Source organism: Glycine soja, chromosome 13 (assembly GCF_004193775.1).
Source record: "Glycine soja cultivar W05 chromosome 13, ASM419377v2, whole genome shotgun sequence".
Lineage (NCBI taxonomy): Eukaryota > Viridiplantae > Streptophyta > Magnoliopsida > Fabales > Fabaceae > Glycine > Glycine soja.
In genome coordinates, this window is record NC_041014.1 from 3917284 (window position 1) to 3934073 (window position 16790).

Here is a 16790-nt window from a genome sequence, read left to right on the forward strand (position 1 = left end):
GGGAAGTTTTAAAAATATTGAAACAATATTCATACCAGGCGACGATGATGATGAATTTATCAAGCCGTTGCCAATGGGAATGAAGGGAAGTAAAAGCAGCTACTCGTCTCTGAGAACACTAAACCTTTCAGGACCGAACCAGGTCAACACCACAGATAACTCCTCCCCACCGGAACCATTCATGAGCAACTACGTTACTGGACTGACAGCAAAGGTGAAACAAATTTATTAATCCGTATTGCCAAAAACTTACATAATAAAATTTGGTTCGGTTCGGATCGTTTTCTGACGTGCATGTAATCCAGGCCAAGAACACCAAAGAAACCTTAATGGCGCCTAGGAAGTTGAGTTTCCCCCAACACAGTTATCGGACTTCAAAGAAGCCAAAAATTGAGCAACATTCAAAACATTTGAATGCCAAAAAAATGCAACAAACTAGGGGCAGTTCGTCTGGAAACATGACCAACAACAACCAAAGCCGGATGTTTCATAGGAGTCGCACGACTTCCAATAGGGGATACACACACACTATTCCTAAGGTGTTGCAATTAATACCATTTCTATTTGTTTAACTATAATGTTGCATAATATTAATATGTTTTACAAGTACAGGACATGCCCTGCTGCTTCAAGCCAATTGTGGACATGAATCTTACATTTGAGGAGACACAGGTTTGTGCGTATGTGTTCAACCCTAATCTGGACCCGAGGTACGTAGCTGACACTATACTCATACTTGTACATAAGTTTTCGTTCATATATATTAATGGCTACTATTTACTTGGAATTCCACTGAAATCGAAATGTTTGTTGTTTTTTATTTTAATTTTTGTGATAGCGGGAAGGAAATTCTATATAGGGTAGGAAACAACTTGGGCACATGACAAACCTTTCAGTCGTTGTGTCCCAATAAGCCAGTAAGGGAGGAGGTATATGGATCATTCCAAACTATGCATTTTGCAAAAATATGCTACAAAGTACTGACAACATTCAAGGTTCTTAAATTTGGTTTTCAATGCATTGCAGATAATACTATTCATGTGTTTGAAGGTTGCTTACAGCCAACTGTACCGCACCAGGAGTGTTTGGTGTATGCCACCAGCCTTTGCGGTATATCATTGTTTATATGGTTATTGAATACAATACAAAAATGAATAAACCTTTTATAATTATTGTAACTCATTCAAAAAACTACCATTTCAATATCATTACAGGTGGACGTCATTAATGGAAGTCCAGTGGAAACTCTGATTGAACATTATGGAAAGGATTGGATGCCTCCATTTTCGGACTTGAAGCTCGTGAGTAACGAATATGATCATTAATTTAAATAACTGCCTACAAATAGTTACAGGGTCAACATTTATTTATTTTATATTTATCATTTCGTTATATGTTTTCAGATTTACATTCCGATTATTCAAAATTCAGCCCATTGGTATCTCATGGTCATAGACATGAATGACAGAAACATTTATCATCTAGATTGTGACCTCACAAGTCAAGCTGCATATCAACGCAAAGATACCATTAAAATCATGGTTTGTTTATATATTTTTAAATTTTTTTTGGTCAGATCCATGACATATTGTTATATAATCATTGACTAAAAAATAATGATATAAACAGGCGAATGTGATGCTTAGTGTTCTGGAAATTGTGTTTCCAACACAAGAATTCGTTATTGGCTTTGATGGAATGGATTGTTGGGATATTATTGAAGCTAGAGGAATCCCAAATTGTGGATCCAGGTGACTTTTAAATACATTACACAATGACTACAAATTACTGTTATTGTTGACAAATAATTAAACACAAAAAATGTGTATTTGTTAACTGTAGTGAGAAATCAACATTATGGGTCCTTGAATGGATGCAAATGGAGGAGTCTTTTGTCAGTCTTTTGTATGGAGTGGTAAGAATTGCAAATGTTATTCGAATTTCTTAAATTTTTGTTGCATTTGATATGTGCCATGTCCATATTTCGTTTCATGTACTCCATAATGTTAATGTTGGACTTTATGACATATAACTGCAGCTCGAAGAAAAGGCCGTTAGAATGAAGGTGGCAATGATCTTGCTGTTAGGGACACACAACCAGTGCAGGGGAGAGTTGATTACAAATGCAGAGCGCAACTGGCATGACTCCATCCATGGCAAACACTGAGCATCCGTTGACTGTTGTTTTTCTTCCATTATTTGGTGTCCATGGGTATTTTTTTTACAATGATAGTCACAAATGGTGACTGCACCTGCGACCGTAACCACCGCGTCGTTAGAACAATTGTTTCTATTTGACACTGTTGCTGCATAAATTATTTGCAACACAGTGACCATACGCGGGCTATTTTCGTTATAAATTGTTTGCAACACGGTAACCATACACGGCCAATGATTTTATATATTTAATATTGCATGTGAAACGCTCTTTTTGGATGGTTCGCTGCCGTTGCTATTTTCCCGTAATTGTCATACGTACGGTCCATGTTTTAAATTATATGCCTCACTCCACATTAATTGCCTGCACCACCACACGAGACACGACGTCAATTGGGAGTTCTTTCGCATTCCCTTAAATCTTTTCAGCAAAATAGTTGTGACTCCCGCACTTCTCCTTAAGACTCCTCTTCTTTTACATGCACGCCCCATTCCTTAACCATTTCCTAACTCGAATAAACACAAAAACCGACACCCAACATCCGAAAACACTCGTCTCCCAGTCAACCCAGACCGATACAACCATGAATTCAGACTCAGGGTACCAATCAACCGACACAACCACCACTTCAGACTCATCATCTGCATCTGTGAAAAGCAAGGCAAGTGTAAAACGAAAAATTGAGTTACCTTTGTCGGTACATGCTTACGTTTTCTTCATCTTCTACTAATTTGTTCTGTCTATGAACCACTCATGCATGCTTACGTTACCTTTGTGTTCGTTCATATTAAAATCGCAATATTCCACTCATGCATGCTTACGTTACCTTTGCATTCTGTTTTTTAATAATTTATCATTGACCCACTTTCAATGGCTCATATAGGTTATATGTAAATTACGTAAACTTTATTTGAAACACCAAATATGACTTTCATTGATTACGCCAAATATAACTCATACAGGTTTGAATTCCACTGGAATGTGCATTATCGCAGTACCGTGTGTCCATCAAAATCAAAATTTCTTAACTGAACACTTATTTGCTTTTACTCATTGCAGCCTCATTAATTTCATTCTGTTATTTTAATTGTCCACATATATCTGTCACATACTTCGTTTAAATTAAAATTTTGTATGTGACTACTGCAGATTCAATTTGCAGTTAACCCACAATCGTTAATCTTGCAGTTCACAGCACCATTCCACCATGATACGGTTATGTTATTTACCTACTTATTTTTTGCTTCTTTTTTCTTTCATTTTGGTTGCCATATTGTCATTATGTTTTTCTGACGATGGTTTTTGCAGGACACCATAGATGTACCTTATTTTTTCCACAAACAATGGCAAGTATACCCTCGCTTTGTCCGCTTGACATATCTTGGAACACCATTTTATATCAGAGTTAGACAGCTTCACAACAAAGTCTACTTTGCCGATGGACTACAACACTTAAGAAAAGATTTGCAAATTTATGAATCTGTGACCATTACATTCATGGCAATGGAAAACAAATACACTTTTGACATTTTTTTTCACCCCCGATCTACACCACCAGAGCTGCGGGAGGCCACTCTTGTTCTCAAGAGAGTATGTTTGGACAATAGAAATTTCACAGTCAATGCTTGGTGAACCGCGACCCCTGGTAACCATAAAAACCTCTTCGAAGTTCCTTATACACATTGTTGCTTATATATGACAGTATTTTTTTTGCCTTGCAGAGACTTCCAAATTGTGCCATGCCACATGTAAATGCCTGCGGTCAACACATGACCATCCTCAGAAGAATTGGACCTCCATTACAGTGGAAAGTTGAGGCCCTTGATGGAATGAACAGATATGTTTTACAACCATGGTATGATTTCCTCAGGGCTAGTGATTTGTCACACGGTGATGAGCTCTCCTTCTATTGCAGGATCTACGACAAAATATGGGAAATGGTGATCCGCCGCAAAATTAATTGGGATCGTTAAATTATTTTAATGTCATTTTAACTTGTCTATATTTTTTAATTTCCTGAACAATTTCCATATTTGACGTTGAACACTCCATATATTATCAATATTTCATATTTGCATCTTCTCTTTGTCTTGACGAATTGGGCCCATTGGCAAAATGTTGCATTCGTCGCCTTTGTTTGCATTCCTTTGGCCGTACTCACCACCTTGCTATTTGCACTTTGCTATTTGCACATTGAGTTTCTTTTCAATCGTTGGGCCCGTTGCCTTTCTTTGCATTCTTCGGCCCTACGCACCAGTTCCATTTTTGTTATATCAGCCATGCTATTAAACTTTTTTGAACTTCCCATTATTACCAACTTTCGCAACTCTACAACACATAAATTTATTTATTCTACCTGACTATCTAAATACCATATAAGCTTTTTGTAATAATTATATACAAAAATGTCATAATTAAAATGATTTGTTATTCGTATCTGGTATAAGTAAACAATTTTACTATCTATAAAAATTCTAATTTAACAAAATACGTTTTTATTAAAAACTTCATTTCATTAATTACTATGTACAAATATTATATATTATGCTAAATGGACAAATTGAGTTGTACATGGCTGAAGTGGTTCATTAAATTCTTAAGCTACAATTACACAATTCAACAATTTGACAATTACAGTGCACACTACAACAATTTTCCTAATTCCACAACTTAAGCTACCAAAAAGTTAAAAACCAACATTCCCCCCTCCTACATTATCAAATTACACTCCTCTGCTACATAATAAACACAATAAGAAGCAAATACAGACCCAACAAACAACCAATACAATCCATAAACATTTTTCCTTCATCTTCATCTCACTAATCATGGTTTGCAAATCCTTTTCCCTCAACTTCAATTCATCAACCTCCTTCATCAACCCTACAATGATTTTCTTTTGACGATTGTTGTCAACTGGATCATGCCACTGAAAAAAATTACACCCTTTCGTACCTCTATCCTACATAACCAATAACAATGAACAATTAACACATAAAGCAATCCCTACCGAATTCTTTTTTTTTTTCATATGCACCAAATTAATATTCCTTACCTTGTATAGACCACAACCATAAAAACGCCTCCCTGGATTTTCCTCAGTCCACGATGTCACTAGTGGAGCCTCTATGTTACACAGACAAAACACGCGACTTCGGGCCTTGGAGGTGTACGATGACGAACTCCTTTCCATGGCACCACTACGCAGAGACAGCGACAACTACACTAAATTATAACTCTTGATCCAATTAAAATATTCACATCTAAAAACTTTTTACAATTTTTCACGCAACCCAAACTGCAAAACAAACATGACTACAAAATAACAACCAAACAACAAAACGGCTACTCAACGGTGTAATATTTGCAGATATTTGTCTGATATTCACAGATCAATTTTTTGGCATGAAAAACACAAAAACAAAATACCAAACTGACGTCTATCCCTATCTCCATGTTGGTCATTTTCCCAATTCAGACTTTCGTTTTCTAAACTCTCAAGCCTCTCATAAATTCCCTCCGTATGCTCCCTCAAAACTTCGTTCATCCAATGCATTTAACAACATCCTATGATCTCTAGTAGGGGATGGAGGTCCCTTTCTCTCACCCATGAACAGAGTCTGAAATAAGAAAACCTCACCAAACTGTTTCACTCAAGTGTTTCACACTATTAGGCTTTTCAGCAAATGTACTCTCTACCTTTTTTCCACTCGTTCTATAACTTATGGTTCTTACAAAGACTGCAACAATCTATGATCAACAATAACTTTCAACAGTAACACTCACAAAACTTGACACAAAATTTTCAACACCAACAAAATGGAAGTAGCAAACAACAATTTCACTACCTGTAAGAACAAATTATATGGAAAATAAGGATTAGACAACACACTTCACACTTACCAATTTTATCAAACAAGTGCGGTGCAAGGAAATTTATTGACTACAGCTGTTGTACTGTGTGTTGTTTTTTTCTTGTCTTTTTTTTTTCTACTGAATTTAATAAAGAACAGCCACAACTTGCAATTTCTTTTTTGTTTTTATAACACAAAGTGTTTCTAGTAACGAACTTTGCAACCTTGCAATCAACACAACTTGAAACTTGCAGCAACAGATTCACTACATTAGCATTCCCCACAACACAAGGTCATGTTTAACACTCAACAGAAATCAACACCAACAACAAATATGCAGGACAATATGATAACAACAACAAATTGAAGAAAGCAAACAACCAAATTGTGTCAAAACGTCTGTATCAACACAATTCATTAATATAATGGACAAAAAGGTAACTCAAACCCAACCCTAGAACCGAGCTCTGATTCGAAATGATGAGCACCCAACTGCTTTGCTTCAAAAATCAAATCTTCCACGATGGAATTAGCGCACGGAGAAGACAAACCCACCCGTCGTTCTCCAAAAGGGGCTAATTGTTTCCTTTGCTTTTGACAAAACCTTTTGAGGAAAGCAGAAAAGTAGTCCAGGGAAGCTTTGCTCTTCAATCGCGCGTGGGGGGGGGAACCAAACGGAGAAAACGAGGCATCCATTTACTACCGGTAGCAAGGAAAAAATAAGGATCGTTAGATTTTCTTTTCGCTAATCGGACGGTTCACGTTGACTACCTTGCATTTAACTTTGAAAAAGCGAAACTTTCGCACAATGCGAAAGTTGTTTAACTTTCGCACCCTAGACATCGTCTTGTCTACAAAGTAACTTTAACAACTTCATTTCTGAAAATAACCAATAAAAAAGAGAGATGTGAAAATATAATGATATATATTACATTCTATTGTGTAAAAAATGTATATATTAATGAATTGTATAAAATTATTATTTAAACAAAATTTATAATTAATAAAGTAAGGATAATTTATTTACTCTTTTAGTAGCAATTCCAATCCCCTTATTTTTTGTTGGTTTGCCACTAACAAGTACCTCTTCTTCATTTCCAAGTGCATGAAGTATACCATTAATGTCTATAATAAAATATGAGATATGTTAGAGTGAAATAAGTTAGTTATGAATTTGCAAAAAAATTAATGTTGTACTTGTTAAGACAACTCTATCATTCATCCTTTGAGTTAGAGTTTCCATTGAACCAAACTCAAAATAGTGTAGAGGAATGCTAATGGATATGTTGTTGACTTTCTTGACAACAGTAGTAAGCAAAAATAATCTTTTAAATGTTCCTTTGAGACAGGTTTATATGCCTCATTTGTTGAGACGATTCTTAAATTATGTATTATGTATAAGTTTTTCCTCTTGTAAAATATCATTGAATTTTGAAATCATATTTTCCTGTATCGCTACATGTAGTGGAGTTTCCTATTGCAGTATATTTAAAAGTGCAAATCAAGTTAAAATTAAAATATTAAATAAATTTAATCAATATAAAATTTGTTTAAATTAATTTAATGTAAAAACAATTTGCATTTTGTGATATGTAATATTGGAGATAGTAAATAAAATTATGTTTGCAATAGTTAAAGTTGATGTTAAATATATTTTTTACATACTAATGTGAAAAATAAATAAATTTCAATTTTGTTTAACCAACATATTTATTTTATAGATTAGTTTGAAAACTAATTTTAGATCATGAACTTTGTTGATGTGAAATATTTATTTATATTTATATAGCAAAAAATATATTAGAATTTAGAAATTACTAATATGAAAAAATTGAATGATATGCAAAATGTAAAAGAAAATGGTTATAGGATGCAATATAGAACATTGAAGAATGAGGGTTGTGAACCTGAGAAGCATTTGAAGGTCAATAAGATTGAATTGAAATGTTTTGGTATAGAGTTTTGTTATGTTGTGAGTAAAATTGAAGAAGGAAGAAAAAAAAAGAAAAGTGATAGACACAAAAAGAGAATATTCTCCTTCCTTCGAATCATCAATTTTGCTGACGTGACAGTGTAAAAGTAAGGAACTCAACTTTTATATATTATAAATAGATATTTGTTGATGGCAGAGCAAGTAAAGGCCTAAACTTGGGTGAAGTAGTAGGCCATTGCATATCCAACAACCTTACACCTTAAGGAGTCAATCAAGTTCAAATTCTACCCTAATAGGATTTGTCAAAGGTTTCCAATCATTAACTTTCATAAAAGGAAAGGTGTGGAACCCGAAGAAGTAGATACGAGAACAAAGGCCAAAGTGGAGTTCCAACAATACTTTGAGCTTTTTAAAGAAGTTTGGAAAAAACCTAGGCTCACAAACCTAGAAACAAAACTTACATGAACTCATAAAGGAGATTTCACCATCCAATCTATTAGAGGAGGAGGAAAAGGAAATAAAGACAACATTCAACAACTCTTGGTCCTTGCATCTAGTAAGAATATACCATTTCACAAATACAATGATCATTGATGAAGAGGATATCACTTATCTCAAAAATAGTTACTCTTATTGGCTCTTGGTTCATTGTCTGATAGGATGAACTTTGAGATTCTATTTTGTAAGATGTTTTCACCTCCTGAGCCTAAAATTCTACCCTCGAAGGAAGACACTTCCATGATTGGTGTTTCTTCACCATAAGGTGAACCTCCAAAGACTCCTCCTCCTCCTCTTGAGATGTCAATGGTTGTTGCATCTACTTTTGCACAAACTTCTAATGTTGCACCATCTCACATACTGCTAAAATGCTAACTATGACTAAAGTTGAAGAGCTTATTGATGTCTAGATCAAAGATCATCTTTAGAAGCAAGATTCTAGGATCATTGAAAAACTTAATCATAAGTTTTGGTATCTAGACTCATGATTTGATTAGCAATTCAAAAACAATTTTCCCGTATGATGGCACTCCTTCTATCCATAATTCCATGGATACCTATTCAAGCATCTTAAACTAAGAATCCACCTCAAGCACCACCTTGCGTGGAATCAAAAGAGCAACAACAATAGCCTCTAGAACCACCCAAAGTACCACCACCACAATGACTATCATGTTTTTACTCTTTACCTTTTTGGATGATGCCAAAATAGGGAGTATTATTTGGGACTTAGAACATTCTAGCTTTGTTTGATGACATATTTTAACTATGATGTATACCATGAGTTTCTGCCCCGATGTTTGTTTTTTTACGCTATGTTTGATCAAAATTTAATATTGTTTGTCATTATAAAAAAAAGGAGAAATTGTTAGAACCAAAGACATAGAAGATGTTTAACTCCTAAGAAAATCTTGTAGTTTTTATGAAAAAAAATATATTAAAGTTTGATGGACTATTAAGTTTGAACGAGTTATTAAGGAAAAACATGCATCTAATGTTGATATAGGTATAATCTTCCTTACTTTAGACACTAAAATTGTTTTAAATGAACATGTATCCAAGTCGCTAAAATGGAAATAAAAAATTGTTGGGGTTTCATGGTCTATAATTTAAAACTTTCTAAATAAACCTTGAGCGAAAAGAACCCTATCCAATGGACTACACATTACGTAAGAGTCATGAAGGTTTTAGAGGTTACCTTCTCAGGGTGCTTTCAAACAACAAAGAGGTTGCCTTTGATCACCAAGTGTTGAAGGATACAATACCTTTATTCAATCCACAAGAGCAACAATTGAATGGGGTTTCGGTGCAATTGACACGTAAAATATGTATGCATAAGGGAAAGTGTACCCTACATAGTAGTAACAATGAACCTAAGTCTGGATATCATACCCAAAGGACCAATTGTGTTCCCCAATAGCTAAAATTATTAAACTAAACAATTGGAAGGAATATTAAAAATTAATAGAACTATTTTTTGTAAATTTGGTTTTTAAAAGAAAGCAAGTAAAACAAGATAAACGAGAAATTTGAGTGATAGTAAAAGCTGTTGTGATTATGATTCACTAGTACAAATTCTGCCCCAACCCCATTCCTAAGAAATGCCTACCCCGAGTTTATTAATAATTCCCAAAGTCACCTAAAGCCTTTGATCCGGGTCAATGGATGTTTTTGCCTTAAATCAATACTCCAATGATCATGAATATATCAATTTAAGAAAAAGTATAAAATAAAGTATGGGGATAACTAATTTAAAGATAAACTAATCTATTGGAGATTACCCAAACAATCTGATTAAGTAGTTTGGTATAAAACATTCACTACCTAGATCTACAAAATACACGTGGATGATCACCACTGTATATCCGATTAAGTTAAGATTGATCAAGTCTTATTTGACAATAAAAATAAGGTAGAGAACTAATTAACATAAAACATTGAGGAATATCGCTAAGAACAAGGGAAAGAGTACAATTGGGAGGTTATATCATAACCTCAGACTAGGGGTGATTAGCCGCTCATGATCAAAGCAAAACTAGAAAGCCTAGAAGAAATTAGTATAGATATACCACTAGGGAAGCAACCATGATAGGTATTCGTCATCCCAGTGTTGTCCATGCCTCAGAAGCGCTTAAAACACTCTCAAAGCTCTCAACATAAATAGGTAATGAATTTCAAATATATAAACTATAGACTCCAAAATCTTATTTATTGACTCCTAAACATAGTTTTCTTTATTAGGCGCACTACGATCGTGGTAAGAGTTATGACGTTGAAGCCTTAGACATACAGGATGTACCACTGTCCATTTTAGATGACTTCAACCAAGGTAAAGTTTACCACAATACGGTCATTGTCAAAAGTTGAAGGCACTGAAGGCTTGAGACATTGTCAAATTTGTGCTCAAATTGTAGCTTCCAAAAATCTCTTTAACTTGTTTTGCTCATCACTTTCTCTAGAAGATTCCGTTTTAGGCGCACCATAAGTCTAACCCTAGGTTTTAATAGCCAAAGAACTCATATTTGGCATCAAAATTTCAAGAAAAAATAGCCTAGCATATAGTTCCAAGAAATGGCAGCAAGCACGAAAACTTCAAGAACACGACAACTACATTTTTGAAGCTAAGTTTCCATGCATCACATGGTTAGGATTCAAATATTGGAGAGACCCCCCTTACCTCTTGTAGTCTCCATGTGAAAGAGAAGGGTACAACCAAGAATGAAGTCTCTTGAGTAAAAAACAAGCTTCAACAAAACTCAAGAACATGAGAGAAAATTCAAGTGATGAAGAAGAATGAACAAGGCTAGAGTGAAGGGTTAACTTGCTTACCAACAGGCTTCAAGGTTTCTAGACCAGCCCTCAAGAGCGAGAAGGAGAAGAAGTTTTGCTGCTCTAAACTCCCCTAGAAGCTGACATGAAAATAAGAAGAAATGATAATGTTTTAGGGTTTTAATGAAGCTTGTCAGTGTGCTTAATCACTCAATGGATTAAGGTATTACCTTATCTTAATCACTCAAGAATGACTCTTGGCATCTCATGGAAATCGTGTACATCAAGCCCACAATTAGTATTGTTTCCATTTGAATTTTCTACTATAAATGGTTAAAGTACAGCTTTGCAAAAAATGGATATTCTTGTTTTTTTATCAAAACTAGTAAATACTATCCTAAACACCTTGATTACTGTGCTAATCTCCCTAGAATTAAGTGTAACCAAAGTGAACCTCACACAGAGATCACTCTCACATAGAGCTAAATTACACTGTCACTCAGTGTACAACACAATTTTGTCATAGAAGGAATTTTCGTTCAGGAAGTTTCCATATCTTTGCCAAGCTAGACTAAACAAATTATGTACACTAACTATAGACATATATAGCATGGAAATTATGCACTTAAAATTATATAAAGAATAAATTAAATCATACAGGCACAAAATTAAATTACACAATACAAATTTTCACTGTCTAGCTTATCACAGTGTAGCAAAGTAAATTAAGAAGGAAATTTCAGGGTGTTACATTAAGCTAGTTCAAGTCATGCATGCTAATGTTCCCTCCTGAGGAAATTCTCAAAACCCAATAAAAAAAATTTTACACATTGATGGAATCGGAATAAATGCAAAAAGTCCCATATATTATATAAGCTCAGAGTTGGAAACTGATGATACCCCTCCCCTATACTTTATACATGTAGTGCCCTTAATGCATAAAACAAACTAAAATATAGCCTAAAATACAACACTGAAAATGAAATATTGAAAACTAAAAACAACCTAAAATGAAAGTGAAGATAGGCTAATATAAAACAAAAAGAAATAAAGGAAAAAGAAAATAAAACTCCCTAAGATGAAGGTGGACCTTGAAAGAAGTGGTCTTACATCTTCCTAAAGAACACCATTTGAGCCGCAGAGCTCTCAGTCATCAGCTAGTGATGCTTCTCAAATCTAGCTTCTTGTGCATCCAAACGACTAAGCACCACCATCTGATGTAGGTCTCTAGCTAGTCAAGGCAGTGCACTGGGGAGGTAATATTGAAGGCTTGCTTAGGCTGCTCTTGATGTTGAGCCCTCTCCTCCATGTGATGTACTGGAGAATGCCGCTGACAGTATCATTGAGGCTGTTGTTGCGGTTGAGGCTCTGGCTGTTATGGCTCCCTAAGTAGTAGAGGAAGAGGATGCGTGAGAGCATATCCATCACCCCTCTACTGAATCACCTTCATCTGGAGAAGGGTGTAACAGTCAATGGGTTTTGTGGGAACACCACTAGTGGTCATCACAGAATCAAACCCAAAGTGGGTGGCAATCCTTGTGATAAAAAAGCTGACAGAAAAAAACCCACTATGGTTGGGGGAGACACCCACCTTTATGTTTTGGCAGTGTCTGGTGAATTACATACCAACATTGGACCGTAGTTCGTGGCTCATGCACCAGATAGGGAAGAGGTCCTTGGAAGTGACAAATTTGTGCTCTCCCTCTTCCCATGAAGGCTATGGCGCCAAAAACTTGATGTGTAAAATATGTATGCATAAGGGCAAGTGTAACCTACATAGTAGTAATAATGGACCTAAGTCTGGATCCCAAAGGACAATTTGTGTTTCCCAGTAGCTAAAATTATTTATCAAAACAATTGGAAGAAATATTAAAAACAAATATAATTATTTTTGTGGTTTTTTTTTTAAAAAAAAGCAAGTAAAACAAGATAAACGAGAAATTTGATTGATATTAAAAGTGATCGAGGGTTCTAATTTACAAGTATCAATTTTCCCCTAACCCTATTCCTAAGTAATTCCTACCATAAGTTAATTACCAATCCCTAAAGTTACCTAAAGCCTTTGATTCGGGTCAATAGGTGTTTTTGCCTTAAATCGATACTCCAATGATCATGAATATATCAATTTAAGACAAAGGAAAAAATAATGTCCATGGATGACTAATTTATTGATAAACTAATCTATTGGAAATTACCCAAAAAGTTTGATCATGCAAATTGGTATAAAGCATTCACTACCTAGATCTACCAAATACACATGGATGATCACCACTATATATTTGACAAAGAAAATAAGGTACAAAATAAATTGACATAAAACATCAAGGAATTTTCATAAGAACAAGGGAAGGAGTACAATTGGACGATTACATCATAACCGCTATACTAGGGGAGACTAGCCACTCATGTTCAAAGCAAAACTAGAAAGCCTAACAGAAATTAGCATAGACATATCAGTAAGGAAGGAACGATGATCACGACCCATCCTGTCGGTGTTGTCCATGCCTCAAAAATGCTCAAAAGCGTAAATAGGTAATGAATTTGAAATATGTAAATTATAGGTTCGAGAATCTTATTTATAGACTCCTAAAGATAATTTCCTTAATTAGGTGAACTATGGTCGTGGTCAAATCCACCATCACCGTGGTAAAGTTTACCACGCCCATTGTCTGAAGTTGAAGCTATTCAAGGCTTGAGTCGTTGTCAATTTTCCATAACCCATATGAACTTACCATGACAGTGGTGATATTTACCATGGTCGTTGTTGACAATTATTCATTGAGGCCTTGGTATATTGTAATTTGGACACAACCCTCCTCATGAAATTGACCATGGCCCTCTATAGCTGACCATAACCCTTATCAAGTGAAAATAGCATCAGATCTTCATGAAATTGGGCATTTTCCAACTTTTCCTCTTGATTGAGTGGTTGTACTTCAAGGTAAAAACTAACGTCCAAACATGAGTTCTGCTAAGAAAATACATCAAATAGCACAAAACTCACACAAAATATCACTCAAATTATGGTTTATTAGTTAGCTGATGGTACACATGTAGGGATTTGGTGTGATACACTTCTCTCTTTCTCTCAATAGTGAATTATCAGTTTCATGTCATCCATAGTTCCATCTCTCTCATATATATAGGAGCAAGGTTGTCAAAATTGAGATTTTACCTAAGATCGGATGGTAGTTAAAAAATTGAAACTCGAGAATTGTAACTCGGACTGTAAGATCCTACATCGCTATCTAAAATATTAGTATATGATAGTATAATACATATGCATGGAAAATTACATTGATAATAAAGAAAACAACCAATAAATGACAACATTAAATAACCTAATATCACGATTCTTAAACTATACACTTTATTTGCTTAAGAAATAATATAGAGAAAAAAAAGGTTTCTTTTTAAATCCAAGAAAAAAAGGTTATGGCACAACCAATATAACCCATGAGTATTAAGAACAATCCATGTAAGTGCATTGGTTATTTGTTTTGAAAATACTACCAAGTCCTTAAACTATAAACTAGGGAAATATGATAATTCTAGGGGAACAAAAAACTAACAAAGCTTCATCTTCGCGTGCAAAAGTTTGATTTTGTTTTTTCATAGATTAGGTAGGTAATTCTCGATGTTATTAGCCTTAATGGTGCAGTAAAAACATTGAAATAACAACTACCACACTAGAAGAGGGGGTTGAATAGTGTGTTAATCAAAGATATAAGAAACTTATATCAACTTTTAATGTGATTATATATATGGAAATGTAGAAGAGAGATAAATCATCCACTAAGGAGAAAAAAAAATTTAATAAATACACGTTTAATCGTCTAGAGACTTAGTAACAGAGAGTCCTTTTAAAACTATTTTTCAAATAAACACTTGGTATTAAACAATTGACAGAGAGTGTTAATAGAATGCTCAATAAACCATAAAAGAGAGAAGTAGAAACACTTAGTTTATACTAGTTCACTCAACCTAAGCTACGTCCATTTTTCCTTTACACAATAGTAAAGGGTTCTACTAATCAAAACTTGATTACAAACAAGTATTTGGACCTATCACTCCTGGCTCTACAAGTATTTTTAATACCACTTATGGCACTTTCTTAAACTCCCCCTGAATCTAAGAAACTCAAGTATTTTTAACACTAAGCAACTCCTGGCTTTCACAAACAGAAGTTTGAATGAATACAAGTATTCAACAACACTCAAAGAGTGAATAAAAAATAAAGATAAATTACAAAATGAATTTTCTTAGCAAAGAATAAACAGATGAAAACTTTGTATTGATTGTCTAGTAATTTCAGCAGAATTTCACTTTTGTTCATTTCTTGCTTTGTCGTCAGAATTTTCCTCTACTTCTTTTTTAGTAGTGGCTGCCTTTTATAGACCGTTGTCTCATAGTGAAGGAAAAGCTACGTGTCGTGCTTTGATTTGTGAGGATTTGTATGATAGTACAAACATCCTCATGTTCTCCTTTTTCTTTTAATGAAAGCAACCTTTAGAGAATATTCTTATTAGCACATTCTATTTTGTCATTTCCTTAAATTCAAATATTAGCATTTCAAAATAAAGAGAGACAAAATAAATTTGTATAGGATGGAATATGTGTACTTCCTTTTTACGGTTACCACAGACTCTTTGTCAATGCTGATCATTTCAGAAGATGTACGAGTTACTTACTGGCTGGACGCATGGTATAACCAATAACATAGTGTATAACACTAATTGTCATAGAGAGTGGTCGCCGTTTAGTTTTAGTGTGTTGGACACTGGATAGATAGTTAACAAAGTAATCCTTCTTGGACAATACAACGTATTCTTAAGTCTTTTAAGAAATAGAACCAGTCCATTAGTCAAAAAGTCATTAGAATATTATTAATTTATACTTTTTGTTATTCATCAAAATCTAAAGTAGATAAGACTAGTGATTGTCTAGACCTAACAAACGTAGCAACCAACAAGCACCTAAAAACGGGCCACACAGAGAGATATTTGGGAGTGACTCATAATTTGATATCGAAAGGGATCAAAGGTCCCACGCTTACATTAGTAAGCTCGTGATTTTAGGATGATTCAATATCTTGACAATCTTGTGCACGAGCCAGCATGGTGAGGAGGCTGTGAATTGTAAAATTGAATGACACTACGAGTTGTAGTGTGATCCTAATAACCAGGTATAAGAGAATGATCTGATTCAAATTCCAATCATATCTTATCCTACCAAATCCTATTTGATCTTATCAAATCTTATTCGATTAGATACATAAATACTTATCTTATATTATGTCTTGATCAAACAAGAGGCACAAGAGAGTCATCCTTGTCAAGTTTGATCTTTAATTTCTCGATACCAAAGTGGACACATAAACAAACTACTCACATAATAGCCTCAAAGCATTATTGTCACCCTAGTCAATAATAATACTTGTCTACAGATACTTTTAAAACAACAATGAATCTCACACTCAAGTCTCATTTGATTTGCCATTGAATGAATTGCCTATTCTAAAGAAATTATTATGCTATAAAACTAATAACATTATAATTGACATGTCTTATGTATATAA